Raw genomic sequence first — 20,349 nt, 5'->3', positions numbered from 1 at the left:
TCATTACACACAGAGGGATCTATTCCTATATATTATATAGAGTCATTACACACAGAGGGATCTATTCCTATATATTATATAGAGTCATTACACATAATATAATATATAGGAAGAGATCACTCTGTGTGTAGTGATCTATATAATATAAAGAAATATATGCCTCTGTGTGTAATGACTATATAATATATAGGAATAGATCCCTCTGTGTGTAATGACTCTATATAATATATTGGAATAGATCCCTCTGTGTGTAATGACTCTATATATATATATAGGAATAGATCCCTGTGTGTAATGACTCTATATATATAGGAATAGATCCCTCTGTGTGTAATGACTCTATATATATATATATATATATATATATATATATATATATATATATATATAGGAATAGATCCCTCTGTGTGTAAGGACTCTATATATATATATATATATATATATAGGAATAGATCCCTCTGTGTGTAATGACTCTATATATATAGGAATAGATCCCTCTGTGTGTAATGACTCTATATATATAGGAAGAGATCCCTCTGTGTGTAATGACTCTATATAATATATAGGAATAGATCCCTCTGTGTGTAATGACTCTATATATATAGGAATAGATCCCTCTGTGTGTAATGACTCTATATATATAGGAATAGATCCCTCTGTGTGTAATGTATATAATATATGTGTTTCCCTTTTTGTATTAAATTACTGAAAGAAATTAACTTTTTGATGATATTCTAATTTATTGAGAAGCACTTGTAATATAACTAAGAAGAAAAGGCTAAATGGAGAAGTCCCCAGCTATGCAGCTTATAGTAGTGTGCCTACTAATGGCTCAGGCCGAGTACGATCGTTCCATCCCACATAGTTATGTCCCTGTCACAATATCCAGTATCCGGTAGTTAGTGGGATATGCTGTGTACTATATATATATTTATGTACCCGCTCTATTGTCTGTAGGATATAATATCAAGTGTATGTGGTCAGAACTAATACAGGGTAATGTTTTTTTGTATTGACTCTGAGGATTATCCATCCTGATGCACAGAGAAGATACAGAGATATCCGGACACACGGTAAGAGACATTTGATATATTAAGAAATCAGGATGACGGTCCTTCCGCGACTCCAGTATCCGCGCATTCGCTCTGTATATTTCTCCACTTGGCTCGTAGTTATTAATTTACAGAATCAACGCTGGGAACAGCTTTTGTGATCTCATATTAAATTTCCCCCTGAATCCGCCCCGTGGCAAAAATTACTCACATCGTTAAAAAATATTTAATTAGGCTGCAGTTTATAGCGGGCTCACTGGGGAGATGCCAGAATTAATGTGATTTGCATGAATTCCAGGGCCTTTTTCCTGGCGGAGAGGAGTTGGGAATTTGTTTTTTTATCGAGGTCGCTGACACAGACAAGGACGGAGGCTTCTGAAACGCACAGAGACACCGGAGAGCGAATCCCACAGCAAGCGGGGCTCAGGCTACAGATTACAGGCGGCGTCCCGCCTGACTCCGCGCCTCACCTTTATAGATTGCTTTGCTTAATACGCCATAAAGAAAAGAAACATCTATTGGGAATATTTAACCTCATGCTCCATTTTTAAAAAATCATCCCCGATGAGAGCAAAAGGGCTGATTCCTGCAGCAATGACCGTGCTCCAATATAGACGTCCTATGATCCTTCTCCTGCCTTCAATCACGGCACCGGTCAATGGCTGGTCACCTCCCCAATATCGCCTGTACAACGGCACTTCTACACAGACAGACGGTGTACGCGCCCTTATGGCCGACGGGTGATCAGTGCCAGCCCCTATACAGCGCCAACCCCAATCTGCACACAATGCCACCACTCACATATATCTACACCTGGGGATACACCGAGGAAGACATTATTTACCATATGTCTGGACGGTAATAATTCCATTAGAGCAGATAATAATAAAGGGTAAAATACACGGAGAAAAGGCAAAAAAGAAACACAATCAAGATTGTTCTTTTATTTCTTTAAACAGGCAATTAATGGCAAAGGAGAAATCGCAGAGAGCATGTGACCAACATACTCTGTGCTGATTGGTAGAGGAAGGAGGGGTTGCTTAGCAACCGATAATGGAATAATTGCAGGAATATTCCTTCATCTGCTAGACAGGTTTGGAAATTGATAGATTAAAACACCGGTTATGTATAACCATAGAGGACAGAGACGTATCCAATGTATTATATGGAGACACACCGGCTATGTATAACCATAGAGGACAGAGACGTATCCAATGTATTATATGGAGACACACCGGCTATGTATAACCATAGAGGACAGAGACGTATCCAATGTATTATATGGAGACACACCGGCTATGTATAACCATAGAGGACAGAGACGTATCCAATGTATTATATGGAGACACACCGGCTATGTATAACCATAGAGGACAGAGACGTATCCAATGTATTATATGGGGAAACACCGGCTATGTATAACCATAGAGGACAGAGACGTATCCAATGTATTATATGGAGACACACCGGCTATGTATAACCATAGAGGACAGAGACGTATCCAATGTATTATATGGGGAAACACCGGCTATGTATAACCATAGAGGACAGAGACGTATCCAATGTATTATATGGAGACACACCGGCTATGTAAACCATAGAGGACAGAGACATATCCAATGTATTATATGGAGACACACCGGCTATGTATAACCATAGAGGACAGAGACGTATCCAATGTATTATATGGAGACACACCAGCTATGTATAACCATAGAGGACAGAGACGTATCCAATGTATTATATGGAGACACACCAGCTATGTAAACCATAGAGGACAGAGACGTATCCAATGTATTATATGGAGACACACCGGCTATGTATAACCATAGAGGACAGAGACGTATCCAATGTATTATATGGAGACACACCGGCTATGTATAACCATAGAGGACAGAGACGTATCCAATGTATTATATGGAGACACACCAGCTATGTATAACCATAGAGGACAGAGACGTATCCAATGTATTATATGGAGACACACCGGCTATGTAAACCATAGAGGACAGAGACGTATCCAATGTATTATATGGAGACACACCGGCTATGTAAACCATAGAGGACAGAGACGTATCCAATGTATTATATGGAGACACACCGGCTATGTATAACCATAGAGGACAGAGACATATCCAATGTATTATATGGAGACACACCAGCTATGTATAACCATAGAGGACAGAGACGTATCCAATGTATTATATGGAGACACACCAGCTATGTATAACCATAGAGGACAGAGACGTATCCAATGTATTATATGGAGACACACCGGCTATGTATAACCATAGAGGACAGAGACGTATCCAATGTATTATATGGAGACACACCAGCTATGTATAACCATAGAGGACAGAGACGTATCCAATGTATTATATGGAGACACACCGGCTATGTATAACCATAGAGGACAGAGACGTATCCAATGTATTATATGGAGACACACCAGCTATATATAACCATAGAGGACAGAGACGTATCCAATGTATTATATGGAGACACACCGGCTATGTATAACCATAGAGGACAGAGATGTATCCAATGTATTATATGGGGAAACACCTTGGAGCTTCTGCGAGGTATCGTTCAATATGCAGGTGTAAATCCACCAATCCACACATCGCTCGTCATTACCCATGTTGAATATAGAGGTTTCTTTTTTAGAGAGATATCAGGTGTCTGTGTAATAGAGGAGGTCAGGGCGAGATCACAGGAGACACAAATGGGAGAAGGAATAAAAATATGTAGCAGAAAGGAAAAGCAAAAAGATCAATCAAAGTGATAACAAACCATATGTAGCTTGTGGCTACGTTCCCACTATCAGTGTTTGGCCGGTGTCACACTTCTGAGTGACTCGCCCGAGACTCAAGTCGCATCACCCATCACAGCCTGCCACTCTTCGGACGGGAGCATGCAGTTACATGTATTTCTATGCACATGAGTAAGGCTGTGTTCCCATGTCCAGTAATGATCCGTTTGGAATGGATCAGAAGAACATAAAATAACGTATCCGGTAACAGATTACACAAACGGATCACTTTTATAACTGATCCGTTATCATTATAGTGAATAGAACCAATAATGAGAGAGACAGAGTGAGCGCTGTGCAATACATATATAATGTCTCACCCCCTTGCATATTGTAAGCTTCCACCCTTTACTGCCTTTCATGTGGCACTAAAGGGTATTTAGCCTTGTGTTTAGCCCCAAATTCAATCTTTTAAAAAATAACAACGATTTGGGGTCTCCCTTATTTTTGGTCACCAGCTAAGGTGAAGCAGATAGCTGAAAACTGCAGACCACAGCTGACAGCTTTACCTTGGCTGGTAATCCAAAACAGAGGTCATCCCATGCTGTTGCTTTAATTTATTTAAAGCAAACCTCCGACCTCAGCTGTCATCGGTAAAGCTGACAGCTGAGGTCTGGTATTCTCGGGCTGGGGAGGGCCATGATTATTGAGTCCTCCCCAATATAAAAATAGCATGTTGCAGCCACTCCAGAACTGGCGCATGCATTAGATGTGGCAATCCTGGCATTTCGCCTTGGCTCCTCCCGTTGCGCTGGTGCAGTGGTAATAAATGGGTTGATGCCAGCTGTGAATTGCCAGCTGCCAATAAGCCCTGGTATTAGTAATGGGTGGACGTTTAGCAGACACCCCCATTACTAATCTAGTAGTTGAAAAAACAAAATAAAATATCACTTGGATAAACACCCCCCGACTACAGCTCTCGTTCACCAATTTACTAAAAAAAAAGTCCGACGTAATCCAAACCGATGTCCCACGACGGTCCAACAAAAAGCAAACCTGGAAGACATATAAAGAGAAACTTACAAAATAAAGACAAGAGACACCCTGTTTCACCAATTGTTTTCCCCGGCAGAGCCTTAATACATGTCCGGCGTAATCCAGTAAGGGGGTCCCATGACTATCTCATACTTGCTGTCCCAGTCAATGAATAGAATGTTCACCATTAGCTGGGAGAGCAGTTGTGAAGATGTAATTTACCCTCTCACTGTATATGCTGTGATACTATGTCATGATATGTATATTTTCCTGGTTGTATTAGTTGTAATTCATGTATTTCCTTGGGGGAGGTGTATCTTGCTGTACAGATTCCTATTCAAGCTGGGTTCATTGTCTTATTTGAACTACTTCTGTGTACATTTCTATTGTTGTAGGTAATCACCCCCTAAAATGCAAGGTTATATCCTCTTGAGGCACTTCCATCCCTGGGAGTAGGGGGAGGTGGGCCTAGAGTCCAACTAGTGTAAACTCTGCTTACCTGGGAGATTCAGTCAGAGTGAGCTGAAACTTGAAGGGAGCAGGAGCCCCAGCCTGGGTGGCTGTGGACACGGACGGAGCTAGGCCTGTGTGGCGGCCCGTGGGATTGTGTGGAACTCTTTGGACTACTGTAAGGACGATTGCTTTGTTATCCGGTCCGAGGATTGTCGGGAAGGGCCCCCGAATCTGTTTTACGTGGACTTATCGTGTGCTGTTCCAGTGTTCTTGTGAATAAACCTGTTGGATCGTCCCTCGGCCTCGTCCATCCTTTGCTCTCTTGTACACTCCCGTCACAAACTGGTTGGCAGCGCTGGGATCAGAGCAGAAGGAATGGAGGACAATGGCTCAACATCAGGAACCAGCACTGCAGACTACAAGACCTGGACTTTGGGGAGCCTGCAATCAAAGGCCCGTGAAGTAGGAGTTCGTTTCAAAGGACTCTCCAAGGAGCAGCTGATTGAGGTGCTAGAAGGAGTCTGCTCGCAAAATGACGTGGAGGAAGGATCCTCACAGCAAACGGAAGAAAGACGGCAGCCGGAGGTGAATACCCAAAAAAGTCAATGGGTTGTGTGGTACAAGGAGGAGATGGCACTGCTTGGAGATGAGGCCACCATAGAAGATAAGAGGGAGGCCATGCGTGGAGCTAAAGAGAAGGAGCGCAGGATGGAGGAGATGGCACTGCTGGATAAGGAGCTCGCTGTGGAAGCCGCGAGAGGTTCCAGACAGACTGTAACCCCAGCACCCATCATGAGGGAACTTCCCAGGGTGTCCCGCAAAGACTTTAAGCCGTTTAATGAGGCTGCAGGCGACATTGAGGGCTTCTTCCAGGACTTTGAGCATCAGTGTCGATTAATGGAAGTCCCGGACAGGGAGCGTGTCCGGCATCTGGTTGGGCTCCTAGAGGGGGGAGCTGCTGAAGCCTATAGAGCTATGGACCCTCGGTGGAACTGTGAGTATGCGGATATTAAACAGACTATTCTAGAACATTATGCTGTGACCCCAGACACTTACAGGACTCAGTTCCGTGCTTTAGCCTGTGATGGGGAAGTGTCTTTTAAGATATATGCTCATAGACTCAAACAAATATGTAATCGCTGGCTGGAGGCAGAGGAGGCCTTATCTTGGGAGACCTTCCTGCAGGTCATCCTAAAAGAACAATTCTTTGCCCAGTGCCCCGCTGAGATCCGGGAATGGGTGCGTGAGAGAAAACCAGCGACAGTGGAGGAAGCTGCTGCTCTCGCTGATGAGGCTCTCACCATCAAGCCTCAGTGGAGGGTTCTGTTGGAGGATGGAGAGACGCCTAACAGCTCCACAACACCGAATGCCCCCAGTTATTCTGTCCCCATTGTTCCCCGTTCCTCTAAGCCACCACATGTTGATACCCGTGTTAATGTGCCTCCAGTTGCTTCTACTGCACTTTCTGGAATACGCCGGGGAGAGGAAGTAACAGAGCGCAGGTGTTATGTTTGTAGGCATCCCGGGCATTTGCAGGCCTCATGCCCAGCCAGGCCATGGAGGAATCATCCTCAAACCCCTACAGCACCTTCAGGTGGGAGCCGGCCTCCAAGTTCCCCTACCCCTTACCCAAGAGGACGCCTTGGATGGAGGGAGACCCAGCTCAGATGCTATCAATGTGGACAGCCAGGGCATCGGCAAGTCTCCTGCCCAGCTGTTCAAATGAGGACTGATCCTGCACCCAATCGGATTGTTAATTATTTACAGCCCAGTGCCATGGAGGAAGATGTGGCACCGTTATGTGAGGACTGGCCTAGTGACTCAGCCCCCCATGTTGCACCACCAGGAGTTTACGGGGTGCGACCCGCAGTTATGACGACTTCTGCTCATCGAGGTAAGCACTTGCAGGAGGTTGTGCTGGATGGACAGAGACTTTGTGACTCGGGTGCTTTCCTCACACTGGCTGATCCCCGAGTGGTTCGGCCTGAGGCAATCCATAGAGGACCTGGGATTGTTATTGAACTGGCTGGTGGACAATGGAGGACTATTCCCACAGCCACTGTGGATCTGAACTTTGGTTTTGGGGTCAGGCGATGTGTGGTTGGGGTGATGGGTGGTCTGCCTGCAGCTGTTCTCCTGGGCAATGATGTGGGAGAGCTACGATGCCAATTCGTGGCTGCATGAAGCCACATGTAAGTAACGCTCTGCCTGTGTGTACTTAACCAGTGACCTGTAGAGGTCCCTAGTACGTACACAAGTTGGGAGGGGGAGGGATTGTGAAGATGTAATTTACCCTCTCACTGTATATGCTGTGATACTATGTCATGATATGTATATTTTCCTGGTTGTATTAGTTGTAATTCATGTATTTCCTTGGGGGAGGTGTATCTTGCTGTACAGATTCCTATTCAAGCTGGGTTCATTGTCTTATTTGAACTACTTCTGTGTACATTTCTATTGTTGTAGGTAATCACCCCCTAAAATGCAAGGTTATATCCTCTTGAGGCACTTCCATCCCTGGGAGTAGGGGGAGGTGGGCCTAGAGTCCAACTAGTGTAAACTCTGCTTACCTGGGAGATTCAGTCAGAGTGAGCTGAAACTTGAAGGGAGCAGGAGCCCCAGCCTGGGTGGCTGTGGACACGGACGGAGCTAGGCCTGTGTGGCGGCCCGTGGGATTGTGTGGAACTCTTTGGACTACTGTAAGGACGATTGCTTTGTTATCCGGTCCGAGGATTGTCGGGAAGGGCCCCCGAATCTGTTTTACGTGGACTTATCGTGTGCTGTTCCAGTGTTCTTGTGAATAAACCTGTTGGATCGTCCCTCGGCCTCGTCCATCCTTTGCTCTCTTGTACACTCCCGTCACAGCAGTGACTGCTGTGAGAAGAACTGCAGTGAACTGAGATGCAGCCTAGGTGCAGCAGTGTGTGAGCGGCCACGGGCGTGACCATTGGTGACGGGAATGAACTCAGCTGAACTCGAGACGTCACCACTCATCACTGAGTTCAATGTTCAGGGCCGTTCTCACGCCAACTATTGTGAGAGCCCATGGCTGTGACGTGGGTTAACGTTGCAGGCTCTTGCGATATGTTGTTTGAGAACAGCATTGAGCATTGAACTGAGGTGACCTCATGACATCACTGCTTGTTACGCCTGCGGCCACTCACACACTGCTGTATGAATAGCACTACAGTGATCTGAGATGACCTCATGATCTCAGCTGAACTCAGGACGTCACTGCTGTCATCAACCCCATATATTACCCCATTTGCCACTGCACCAGGGCGACGGAATGAGCCGAGGTCAAGTGCCAGTATTGACGCAAAATAATAAATGGGCCACTTATGGGGCAGCTGCGGCCTGCTATTTTTTTAGTCTGAGGAGGGTCCAATAACAATGGGCCTCCCCAGGCTCAGAGTAGCAGAGCCCAGCTGTCTGCTTTACCTTGGCTGGTGATCAAATTTGGGAACTGTTAGACATCCATATTTGGATCCGTTAAAGAAAAGTCCGGCAACAACGGATGGCTAATGGATTGGACCTAACGAATGACACATTTTGTCACATCTGTTAACAGAACCGTCACCATTAAAGTCAATGGAGAGTCAATGTATCGTTTTTGCATTTTCCAAACTGATCCAAAAATGGAAATGATTACATAGCCTTATACTGGTGGTCACATAGTTTATACTAACCAGCAGTAAAAATCGATAACAAAACACAGCAGAAAAAAGGAGTGTAACGCGCAAGTAATGAATAATTAATTGAACAAACACTTGAGTTGTAGTATAAAAAACAGTCATAAAAAAATTAAAATCAAATGAATGGGGTGGCGAGATTGTGCATGGGAACACAGATAACCATATCTCAGGGATCAAGAATGCATAGACATAATCATATACGGTGTTCAATAAATCACATGTAAAGCAATGATTATGGACACAGTAAAAACATGAGGACAGCAGAATTTATGGACTGCAAAGATTCCATAACCAACACATGTAGAAAGTACATACCCATGCTGGAGTTATAGAAATAGATCAGGCACACCTGCGCCAAGGTGGAGAAGCAAGAGCCCCAACGTACGTTTCGAGTTTATTGATCCACAGGTTCATTAGGGGGACAGATTTGTTGTTGCCCCCTCGGTGTAAGGGTTTTATGTATCTGCCGGGTTCAGCACGTCATTTGCAATTAGTTCCTCATGCCACACCTGAGTTGATTTTTTGACACTGAAAAATTTCTGCAGCTTAGTTTACTTGTGTTTTCTTCATTGGATTTATGTTTGGGTGTTTGACGCTGTGTTTTTTTTACACTGTGGTGTTTGTTTCTGTTTGGTGTGTCATGCTCAAACTAAAGCTGTTTTGTGTTTGAAACTTCCTGGTATTGACAGTCTTAGGGCGGCTTTGCACGTTGCGACATCGCACGTGCGATGTCGGTGGGGTTCAAATCGAAAGTGACGCACATCCGGCGTCACTTTCGACATCGTAGTGTGTAAATCCTAGATGATTCGATTAACGAGCGCAAAAGCGTCATTATCGTATCATCGGTGTATTCTCCGACATTTCCATAATGCCGGTGCAGAGACAGGTACGATGTAGTTCCTCGTTCCTGCGGCAGCACACATCGCTGTGTGTAAAGCCGCAGGAGCGAGGAACATCTCCTACCTGCCTCCCGGCTGCAATGAGAAGGAAGGAGGTGGGCGGGATGTTTACATCCTGCTCATCTCCGCCCCTCCGCCGCTATTGGCCACCTGCCGTGTGACGTCGCTATGACGCCGCACAACCCGCCCCCTTAGGAAGGAGGCGGGTCACCGGACAGAGCGACGGTTGCAGGGCAGGTGAGTGCATGTGAAGCTGATGTAGCGATAATGTTTGCTACGCCAGCTATCACAAGATATCGTACCTGCGACGGGGGTGGGGACTATCGCATGCGACATCGCAGCATCGGCTTGCGATGTCGCAACGTGCAAAGCCCGCCTTAGGTGCAGATTACATGTGTATTTGATGCGATTACGCTGCATGTATGTTTTTTCACTGCAGATTTTCTGCATCTAATGCAAGTCTATGGGGAATTCCACACAGAAATCTCAGGGATAAATTGACATGCTGCGGCTTGGAAAAACGCACCGCAGGTTTATGCGGCATAAAAAAAATAAGCACAGTGGGTATGAGATTTTTATTAATCCCATCCATTTTGCTGTTACTATAAAATGTTGCATGTTTGTCGCGGCGAAAATAAACAGCGTGATAAAAGCTCATCGTGGGCACACAGCCTCACCGTAAAAATGTAAAAATATAGATAAAAAACCCAGAAAAGATGTAAAGGCGTAAAAAATGATTACGGAAGACATCTTCAAGGTCACATAGTTCTAAAATGTTATCTTGTTGTAGATCTTCCACTTCAGTGGCTACTTTCTTCAGTATCTCCTCCTTCTCTTCACCGGAGGTGTCAGGAGGAAAGGCTTGGAAAGCAACCAAAAGGAAACATGCATATTTCAGAAGTGCGGTTTCATTAGAAACCTCTTGTTGAGAGATGATTTATACCTGAGAGGGACGGAACTTGGAAGTCGGACAAAGCCATCACGGGATGTCAGAGGACGGCACTAGTCATCCTTCACCCGGGATGGACAGTGACATATGAGAGGACCTGACTATGACAAGGGGATTTACAGCTCAGTGACAATCACCTCCCACCCATGCTCTCAAATTAAGCTTTATATTGCCAGAAACACAAAAGTATATGTCCCTGACATTTGGTTATTACGAAGAGATGACATGTTCTGCTGTATTAGAGGTAAAATACAAATATTGGCAAAGGTGACAAGTGCCGAACATAAGAGCACCAAGCTGAATATTAGCAGATAGTGACAACTGTCCAGAAAGAGATGGAACTCGGTGAATAGTCAATGTTGGCTTGTGACACAGACGTGTACTTCACATTAGATTATCATGCATGGGTCCCTTACAATTTTGTGCCTACATTACATATTGTGATGTCCATCACTAGGTGGTGCTAGACACATTTGTGTGCAGTGGATGGAGGGGTAGTCAGACAAGCCGAAGTCAGAAGCCAGGAGGTAACGACAGGACACTGGGAGCAAACAGAGACAAGGTCAAGATACAAGCCGAGGGTCAGGATTCCAGGAGAGTACGTAGAGGATACAGGTAGCAGGCGGGGACGTGGTCAGGAGGAGGTCCGAGGTCAGAAGCCAGGAGGTAACAACAGGACACTGGGAGCAGACAGAGACGAGGTCAAGATACAAGCCGAGGGTCAGGATTCCAGGAGAGTATGTAGAGGATATAGGGGGCAGGCGGGGACGTGGTCAGGAGGAGGTACGAAGTCAGAAGCCAGGAGGTAACGACAGGGCACTGGGAGCAGACAGATATGAGGTCAAGATACAGGCCAAGGGTCATGATTCCAGAAGAGTACATACAGGGAGCAGGTGCGGACATGGTCAGGTGGAGGTCTGAGGTCAGAAGCCAGCAGGTAACAACAAAAATAGGGAGACAGACAGAGAAGAGTCAACAACAGTCCAGAGTTGAGAGCCAAGATCAGATCACTAAACACTACAGGAGCTGAGAGCACTACTGTATAAACAGGAAGTACAACTGGCGACATTCCAGGCGAGCATTCTCCCAAATGAAGCAGAGCAATCACTTGGAACGAGGAGTACCTGCATAGGCACCTCCCAGGACCAGCCTAGAACCCAGAGCTGAGAGACAACCCGTCCATAGGTGTTCAAGACAAACAGCAGAACCTCCAACCTGCAAAAGGCTTTGCGCAAAGGAATAGCAAGTACCGGCTCTGCAGGAGAGCAAGGCAGAACATAACAGCATAAAATGCTCCGTGCATCGGAACTGTGACACATATGTGGAAGCATGCATGTGTAATAATGGAAGGGATGGGGAACATAATCTGCTCTTCAGCGGGGCAGGGGTTAATCTGCTCCAGGATGCCCAGCCTCTGCAGACTGCATCTATTGACTCTCTTCTCGCAGACGTTTAGTAATCCACGCTGACTGTTTGTCTTAATATTGCTCTCCGTTTTGCAGTACAGGGGAATTATGCAGTTTAGATGTCTGTATATTAAAAAAGGATTTAATTAAATCTGGTGCCTTGAACGCCCCCCAGCACACGCGGATTCAGGCTATAATGACAAATTTACTTCCTATTTATTACCATGCACAGGGGACCTGCTAGCTGCCTCCTCCCGCTCCTAACTTTCCAAAATTCACATTCTCTGCATATTACCATAATATTCATTATCCCAACAAGGCATAAAATGTGACTTCCCACGAGTGCAATACCTAATTCCTCAAAAAGAGACAAAGATAGCAACATAATCATTGAATTACAACTTTTTACATCTGTTCATTTTGTCGGAATATAAATTGTGTTGTTCTGCAGGAATCTGGGAGAGATTGGGAGCCCCGTATAGCTGGAACATCCTTGTAGCAACAGTTTATTGTTTTATTAGCAGCAATTATCTCCATTGTTGTGCTGATGCAGGATTCATTAAAGGGAATATGTGCGCTTTATTATCACACAGTGGCAATATATTGTACGCATTTGACCTGTATAAAGACCCGTGTGGATGTGAGGACCTCGGCCATTAAACAACCGCTGATTGGTTAAATGCAAGACGGCAGTGGTGTAATAGACAGGTATGTGCAACAGCATGAATAATAGTGATTGATAGGCCATGTGTACACAGCGCGCTTTTGATACTTTTGTTTGGTGCGGTTTTGTATCTGCATGCCTATCATTATGCCCGCAAAGTCAATACAAATTCTGAGCGCACGTTGCTTATTTTTTCCTTGCAGGTTTGGTGCAGTATATAATCTGCAGCATGGCAATTCTTGGTGCCTTTTTCCTTGCGATTTTCAGGCCTTCTACCCATTGATTTCATTATTAAAAACGCATTTGAAAAGACACCAAAAATGCACCTTCTTTTTCATGCGTTTTTTTTCCAGGAGATGCAGACTTGTGTGCACACATAGCTAGGCTTACATTAAAATAATCTTGTTCGATGAAAGAGCAATGATTACAAACCTATTTTGATAAGCCAATAATCGGGAAATAAACATTCATAAAAGTATATGCTTGTTTTCGAATTATCAGCCTCCCTAAATGGGCCCAAACGTTTTACATATTTCTAAGCACGTCCTCTCTGAGCAGGAGAGCTTCTTCTGGGGAGAAGTTCTGTCTGTGAAGGAGATCCCCGGCTAGGCAGGAGAGCCCTGTCTGGAGTGGAGAGCCTCATCTGGAGAGGAGAACCCCGCCTGGGCAGGAGAACCCCTTTCTGGGCAGGAGAATCCTTTCTGGGGAGGAGACGCCACTGTGGGCAGGAGAGCCCTGTCTGGGGAGGAGATCCTTGTCTGGGTAGGCGAGCCTTGCCTGCGCGGGAGAGCCCCTTATGCGCAGGAGAGCCCCGTCTAGGGAGGGGAGCCTTGTCTGGGTAGGTGAGCCCCGTCTGCGCAGGAGAGCCCCGTCTGCGCAGGAGAGCCCCGTCTGCGCAGGAGAGCCCCGTCTGCGCAGGAGAGCCCCGTCTGCGCAGGAGAGCCACGTCTGCGCAGGAGAGCCACGTCTGCGCAGGAGAGCCACGTCTGCGCAGGAGAGCCACGTCTGCGCAGGAGAGCCACGTCTGCGCAGGAGAGCCCCGTCTGGGCAGGAGAGCCCCGTCTGGGCAGGAGAGCCCCGTCTGGGCAGGGGAGCCACGTCTGGGCAGGAGAGCTCTGTCTGGGCAGGAGAGCCCTGTCTGGGCAGGAGAGCCTTGTCTGGGTAGGAGAGCCCTGTCTGGGGGGGAGAGCCCCATCTGGGGAGGAGAGCACTGGCTGGGCAGAAGAGCCCCGTCTAGGCAGGAGAGCCCCATCTGGGCAGGTGAGCCTTGTCTGAGCAGGAGAGCCCCGTCTGGGCAGGAGGTCCCCCGTCTGGGCAGGAGGTCCCCCGTCTGGGCAGGAGAGCGCCGTCTGGGCAGGAGAACCCTTTCTGGGCAGAAGAACCCTTTCCCTGGAGGAGAACCCTTTCTGTGGAGGAGAGCTTCGTCTGGGAAGGAGAGCCCTGTCTGGGTAGGAAAGCCCCGTCTGGGCAGGAGAGCCCCGTCTGGGCAGGAGAGCTTTGTCTGGGCAGGAGAGCTTTGTCTGGGCAGGAGAGCCCCGTCTGGGCAGGAGAGCTTTGTCTGGGCAGGAGAGCTCTGGCTGGGCAGGAGAGTTTTAGATAAATACCATTTTTGCTATTAGGGTACTTTCACACCTCCGGTTTTTCTTCTGCGGCACAATCCGGCACTTTGCAGGAAAATCGCAACCGGTTTTTTTTGCTGCCGGTTGCGATTTTCCTGCATAGACTTTAATTAGTGCCGCATGGCCTTGCGTTCCATCCGGTTTTTGCCGCATGCGGCAGATTTAGCCGATGCGGCGGCCGAATGGAACGTTGCCTGGCACGTTTTTTCGTGCGGCAAAAAAAAACCGCATCGCGCCGCATTCGGCCGATGCGGCGCATCTCTCAATGCATGCCTATGGCGGCCGGATGCGGCGCGATGCGGCAAATACCGCATTCGGCCGCCGCATGCGGTTTTTGCCACTGCGCATACTCAGTAGCATGCCGCAAGCGGCAAAAACCGGGCGGGCCGCATGGGAAAAACTTATGCAAAGGATGCGGTGTTTTCACCGCATCCGTTGCATAGCTTGCACAGCCGGATTGAGCCGCAGGGCTCAAGCCGGATGTGTGAAAGTAGCCTTACTTTTGCTTTGCAGCTCTCTTCACTCTTCTATATACTATATAATGCTTTTTTTTTTTACATATGGGTTCTACATTTGTATTAAGCCTGACTACATTAAAAATGACAGAAATAACAAACACAAATGTATTAAATGTAAATATATTTTTTCTTAGTTAGAAAGTGCATGTCTAGCCAGCACATGTAACCTTTGGGTGAGGTCTCCCCCTAGTTCCCAGAGGCTTGAATGGACAGTGCTACATCCACCTCTCAACTTAGTTTGTGGTTTTGTGCATTTTCATTTAGATTGTGAGCCCCAATGGGGATAGTGTTTCTGATGTATGTAAAGTGCTATGGAATTAATGGTGCTATATAAGTGACTAAATATTAATCTTATTATAAGAGGAATCAATGGTTTATTTCTGGAATTATGCCCTGACAATATTACCTTGCTTACATAGGGCCGAGCAGTGTAAAGAAAGTGTGCCTCCTGCTTGTTTTAGACGAGGAATCAAAAAAATAAAACTTCTATAAACACCATATATTTATATTTTGCTTAATATTAAAATATAATTCCCTTACATGCAGTTTTTCTAGCATTACACAGGCAGCTAACAATAAACTGTAGCAGAACGTTATGTTAATAGTGATACATAATTGCGTATGTAAAGTATATGTGCAGACATAAATCTATAGTAAAATGCTTCCCGCATATGGCGGATCCAGTGTACAGTGTTACGGCGGGTGATATATGTGTGTGCAGAGCTGGCAGTCTGACTGTTTGTTTTCCCATGCTGAGCTGGGTATAATATTCTCGGCTTGAATCTTTATTACCCATCTGGCACAGCCCGCGCCGAGTATCATTCATTCCATTTACACAAACAAATATCAGGGCTGCGCACTCAGCGTACAGGGGCCGAGGCCGCCACACCTTATAGGATGGTAGCCGGAGCGCCCACGGTCTTTATAGATAGATCTTCGAAAATCTACCTTTAAATTTAGTGATTTACAGCATCACTGAAAATGTCGACGGTGTACAAATCAATAGTAATAACAGGAGACAATACAGCAAACAAATCAGAAAGCAACCGAAAATGAGTGGGTCCAATGGTCTTCAATTTAACAGAAAGTATCAAGGTGCAAACCACGCGACCCGAGACGAGAACGTCTAATGTGGAAGCACACGGTGATCCCAAATCACAGGTGACAAGAGAATAACTGGAATCAGATCGAAAAATTAACCTGTAATGAGTAAATGATCACACAAGAACCGAATTTAGAGCTCGGAACAACCAAAAAGGCGAATCCGAGAGCCGAAACAATATAAAAGGACATACAGAAGAACTGTACACAAAACTATACAAACAACATAAATTACAAGTGCAAACAATATAAATGTTACCAGATGTGGGTGCAAATGGAGAAAACAAAGTTATACAAATGCATGTAGTCCCACAGAAGTCACTGATTTGGTGGCACCACTCTGTCATCTGAGCTTTATGGATCTTTTTTATTATATCTTACAAATTGAGCAATACAAAAAAGCCTGACACTCATTCCTTCATACCAATGTACCACCAATTTATGGTGTAGATGACTATTATATATTGATAAAAATTATTATCATCTCACCTCCCCCCTCAAAAAAATAAGAAATGTGCACCATAACAAAAGATCATGATCTATACGGCATCAGTTTTTTTCAAGAATACACTGCAAGTATTTAAAAACCTTTTTTTGTGCACTAAAAAAATAAATAAATGTCATACAGATGTCAAATACGGACCACGTGTTCGTGGTTTTTTTGTATATAAGGAATACCTCACCCAATCTGGCCTTGTGTTTCCAGGATGAAAAATAGATGAATTTTTATATGAACTGAGTCTAACGAGGTGAAGGGTGGTGATTGTAGGTATATGGGCCATGATTGAAGGTGAAGAGTGGTGGCAGTAGGTGCACAGGCCATGATTGAAGGTGAAGAGTGGTGGCAGTAGGTGCACAGGCCATGATTGAAGGTGAAGAGTGGTGGCAGTAGGTGCACAGGCCATGATTGAAGGTGAAGAATGGTGGCAGTAGGTGCACATGCCATGATAGAAGGTGAAGAGTGGTGGCAGTAGGTGCACAGGCCATGATCGAAGGTGAAAAGTTTTGGCAGTAGGTGCACAAGCCATGATCGAAGGTGAAGAGTGGTGGCAGTAGATGCACAGGCTATGAAAGAAGGTGAAGGGTGGTGATAGAAGGTGAACAGACCATGATAGAAGGAGAAATGTGGTGATAGAAGGTGCACAGGCAATGATAGAGGTGAAGGGTGGTGATACAAGGTTCACAGGATTGACAGAAGGTAAAGGGTGGTGATAGAAGGTGTGCAGGCCATGATAGAAGGTGATGGGTCATGACAGAAGGTGCACAGGCCATGACAGAAGGTGAAGGGTGGTGACAGAAGGTGCACAGGCCATGATAAAAGGTGAAGGGTTGTGACAGAAGGCATGCGGACCATGATAGAAGATGAAGGGTGGTGACGACTGTTGGTGCGCAGACCATGATAAAAGATGAAGGGTGTTAACAGTAGGTGCACAGGCCATGATAAAAGGTGAAGGATGGTGACAGTAGGTGTAACAGCCATGATAAAAGGTGAAGGGTGGTCAGAGTAGGTACACCAGCCATGATAGAAGGTGAAGGGTAGTGACAGTAGGGGCACAGGCCATGATAGAAGGTGAAAGATGGTGATATAAGGTGCACAAGCCATGATAGAAGGTGAAGGGTGGTGATAGAAGGTGCATAGGCCATGACAGAAGGTGAAGGGTAGTGACAGAAGGTGCACAGGCCATGATAGAAGGTAAAGGGTGGTAACATTCGGTGCAAAGGCCATGATAGAAGGTGAAGAGTGGTGTCAGAAAGTGCACAGGCCATGATAGAAGGTGAATGAAGGTGACTTTAGGGGACACGCCATGATAAAAAATGAAGGGTGGTGACAGTAGGTGCAACGACCATGATAGAAGGTGAAGGGTAGTCCCAGTAGTTAAACCGGCCATGATAGACGGTGAAGAGTGGTGGCAGAAAGTGCACAAGTCATGATAGAAGGTGAAGGGTGGTGACTGTGGGTACACAGGCCATGATAAAAGATGAAGGGTGGTAACAGTAGGTGCACCGGCCATTACAGAAGGTGAAGGGTGGTCACAGTAGGTACATCATCCATGATAGAAGGTGAAGACTGGTGACAGAAGGTGCACAGGCCACGACAGAAGGTGAGGGGTGGTAACAGTAGGTGCACAGGCCATGATAGAAGGTGAAGAGTGGTGTCAGAAAGTGCACAGGCCATGATAAAAGGTGAAGGGAGGTGACTTTAGGGGTATAAGCCATGATAAAAAATGATGGGTGGTGACGGTAGGTGCAACGGCCATGATAGAAGGTGAAGGATTGTCACAGTAGGTGCACAGGCCATGATAGCAGGTGAAAGGTGGTGATAGAAGGTGCACAGGCCATGATAGAAGGTGAAGGAATGATGACAGAAGGTGAGGGAGCAGAGCAATGGAGAGGTGGGAGGAAAGCTGCTGCATTTGCCATTGAATGAGCGCAGCTGAGCTTTTCATTTCAGTGTGAGCCCTGCGGTCTGTTTAGAGCAGGTCGATACACTTGTCTGAGGCAGAGAATGGATTAGCACATCATTCATGGAGCAGGCGGGAGGTGCTGCTCAGGGCGACAGGGACCGAAAAACTAAATTACAGAATGTGGAGGGGCAGAGGGCATAAGGGGCAGATCACATGGGAGGACTGGGGACCAATGCTAAAAAAAATTCCTTTAACAGTGTGGAAATATTTAACACGTACAGCCCTATTTATGTTAGCCCCCCATTCTTCCCTACATAGCACCAATCCTGGAAGAGTAAATAGCTCACCCGAAACACTGGAGTCATTATCAGACTAACGACCATTAACAACAGGTCTGATTGGCTGCAATGTTACACAACAGCCCCGTGATTACAGGCAGATACATTACTGTCTGGGGCTCAATAATATCACCCCCTGGCGTGTGAAATACAAATTGGAATGAGCTCTTACATTATAAATTGCTTACCTGTATCTGCAATGTATATATAATAAAAGATACAATTTATAGAAAAAACAACCCATACATATCTTTTTGTAAATATTTAATATAAGTCCATATAATTGATACATTGTGGCATTTTTAATAGTATTTCACGCATGCATTCATTTATCATTAACCTCTTAAATTTAAAGGATATATATAAATGTTACATTATATATATAAGTGGACTTTGCCAATTACAGTAGTCTATCCCTCATTTCTTATAAGACACCCCCAATAATAAGAGGCGCCCGTGCTATAAAGCTGCGAGGGTTAATGCCCTGGAATAGGCGCTGCGCAGTATTTGTCAGCGCTGTACACACATTGCAGCTTCCTGTTGACATCTTTAATATTAGCCTCCCTAACTAACACCAATGATCAGCGGGTGTCACCGAGATGAAATATGAATTACTGCTAGCAGCGTGCGCTCATTTATCAACAGAGGATGAAGAAGAGGCGAGAGGGTGGGGGTTGGCAGGAATAACATTTAGGAATGGGGGAGGATAGGAAGCTTGCACCTCTCCCAAGACTTTACAATGTAAGCGGTTCAAAGCTCTTATTTTCCCGGAGCCATATGGGTTATTATTTGGTGTCGATGTTTGTATACCGGGAAGGAACCCTAATAGTTGGACTACAAACCCCTTAACTATACAAAATTTAAGAGGATGTTGTCATCTTCATTTTTCAGGTTATAATTTTCTTTGCAGCAATCTTTAATGAATGAGTTAAGTTCCCTTGGTCGGCAATTACCCCATCCATGGTTGGGTTTAGGCTACAAATACACCTGTCTCCTCCCTTAAGCAATGAAAACATAGGAACCTTGACTCTGAAAGTCAGGCCCTGCGCCGAGTGATAAGATTCCCCAGGGATCACTGGCATTATCTCTCCTCAGCACTTGGACAGCTCCCAGCCATTGGCGGCCATGTGCCTGGCTCTTCTAGAAGGGAGGGGAGTCTTGCAGCCCCTGAGAAATCAATTTGCTCGCATGGTCCCCTATTTGCTTTTCAGAATGCCCTTGTCGGACGCGCAGTGAGACATCTGAACGTGGCTCGCTGATAATACAGCCAGTGAACTGTGTCCTGGGAATTCTACGCCCCTCTTCCTGGATCTTACAATTTCCTCTCTCCCGCCTCAAATCTCCGCTCATCGCTTCTTCTGCCCTCTGTAAAGCGGCTCTATGTATTAGCATGTCTGTAGAGTTATATTTGAAAAAGGAGACAAGATAAATACTTTCCTATAACCATGCTCCACACATTCACA

The 20,349-nt window shown here is 45.7% G+C and overlaps 1 protein-coding gene across 7 annotated transcripts in view; it reads right to left on the bottom strand.

Moving 5' to 3' along the window:
• The window catches only part of NPAS3 (neuronal PAS domain protein 3), a 687,349-nt gene that overhangs the window by 138,970 nt on the left and 528,030 nt on the right, over positions 1-20,349 (bottom strand). The window lies entirely within an intron of this gene.

Source organism: Anomaloglossus baeobatrachus, chromosome 12 (assembly GCF_048569485.1).
Source record: "Anomaloglossus baeobatrachus isolate aAnoBae1 chromosome 12, aAnoBae1.hap1, whole genome shotgun sequence".
In the NCBI taxonomy this organism is placed as follows: domain Eukaryota; kingdom Metazoa; phylum Chordata; class Amphibia; order Anura; family Aromobatidae; genus Anomaloglossus; species Anomaloglossus baeobatrachus.
This window is presented reverse-complemented; position numbering and strand designations above follow the sequence as displayed.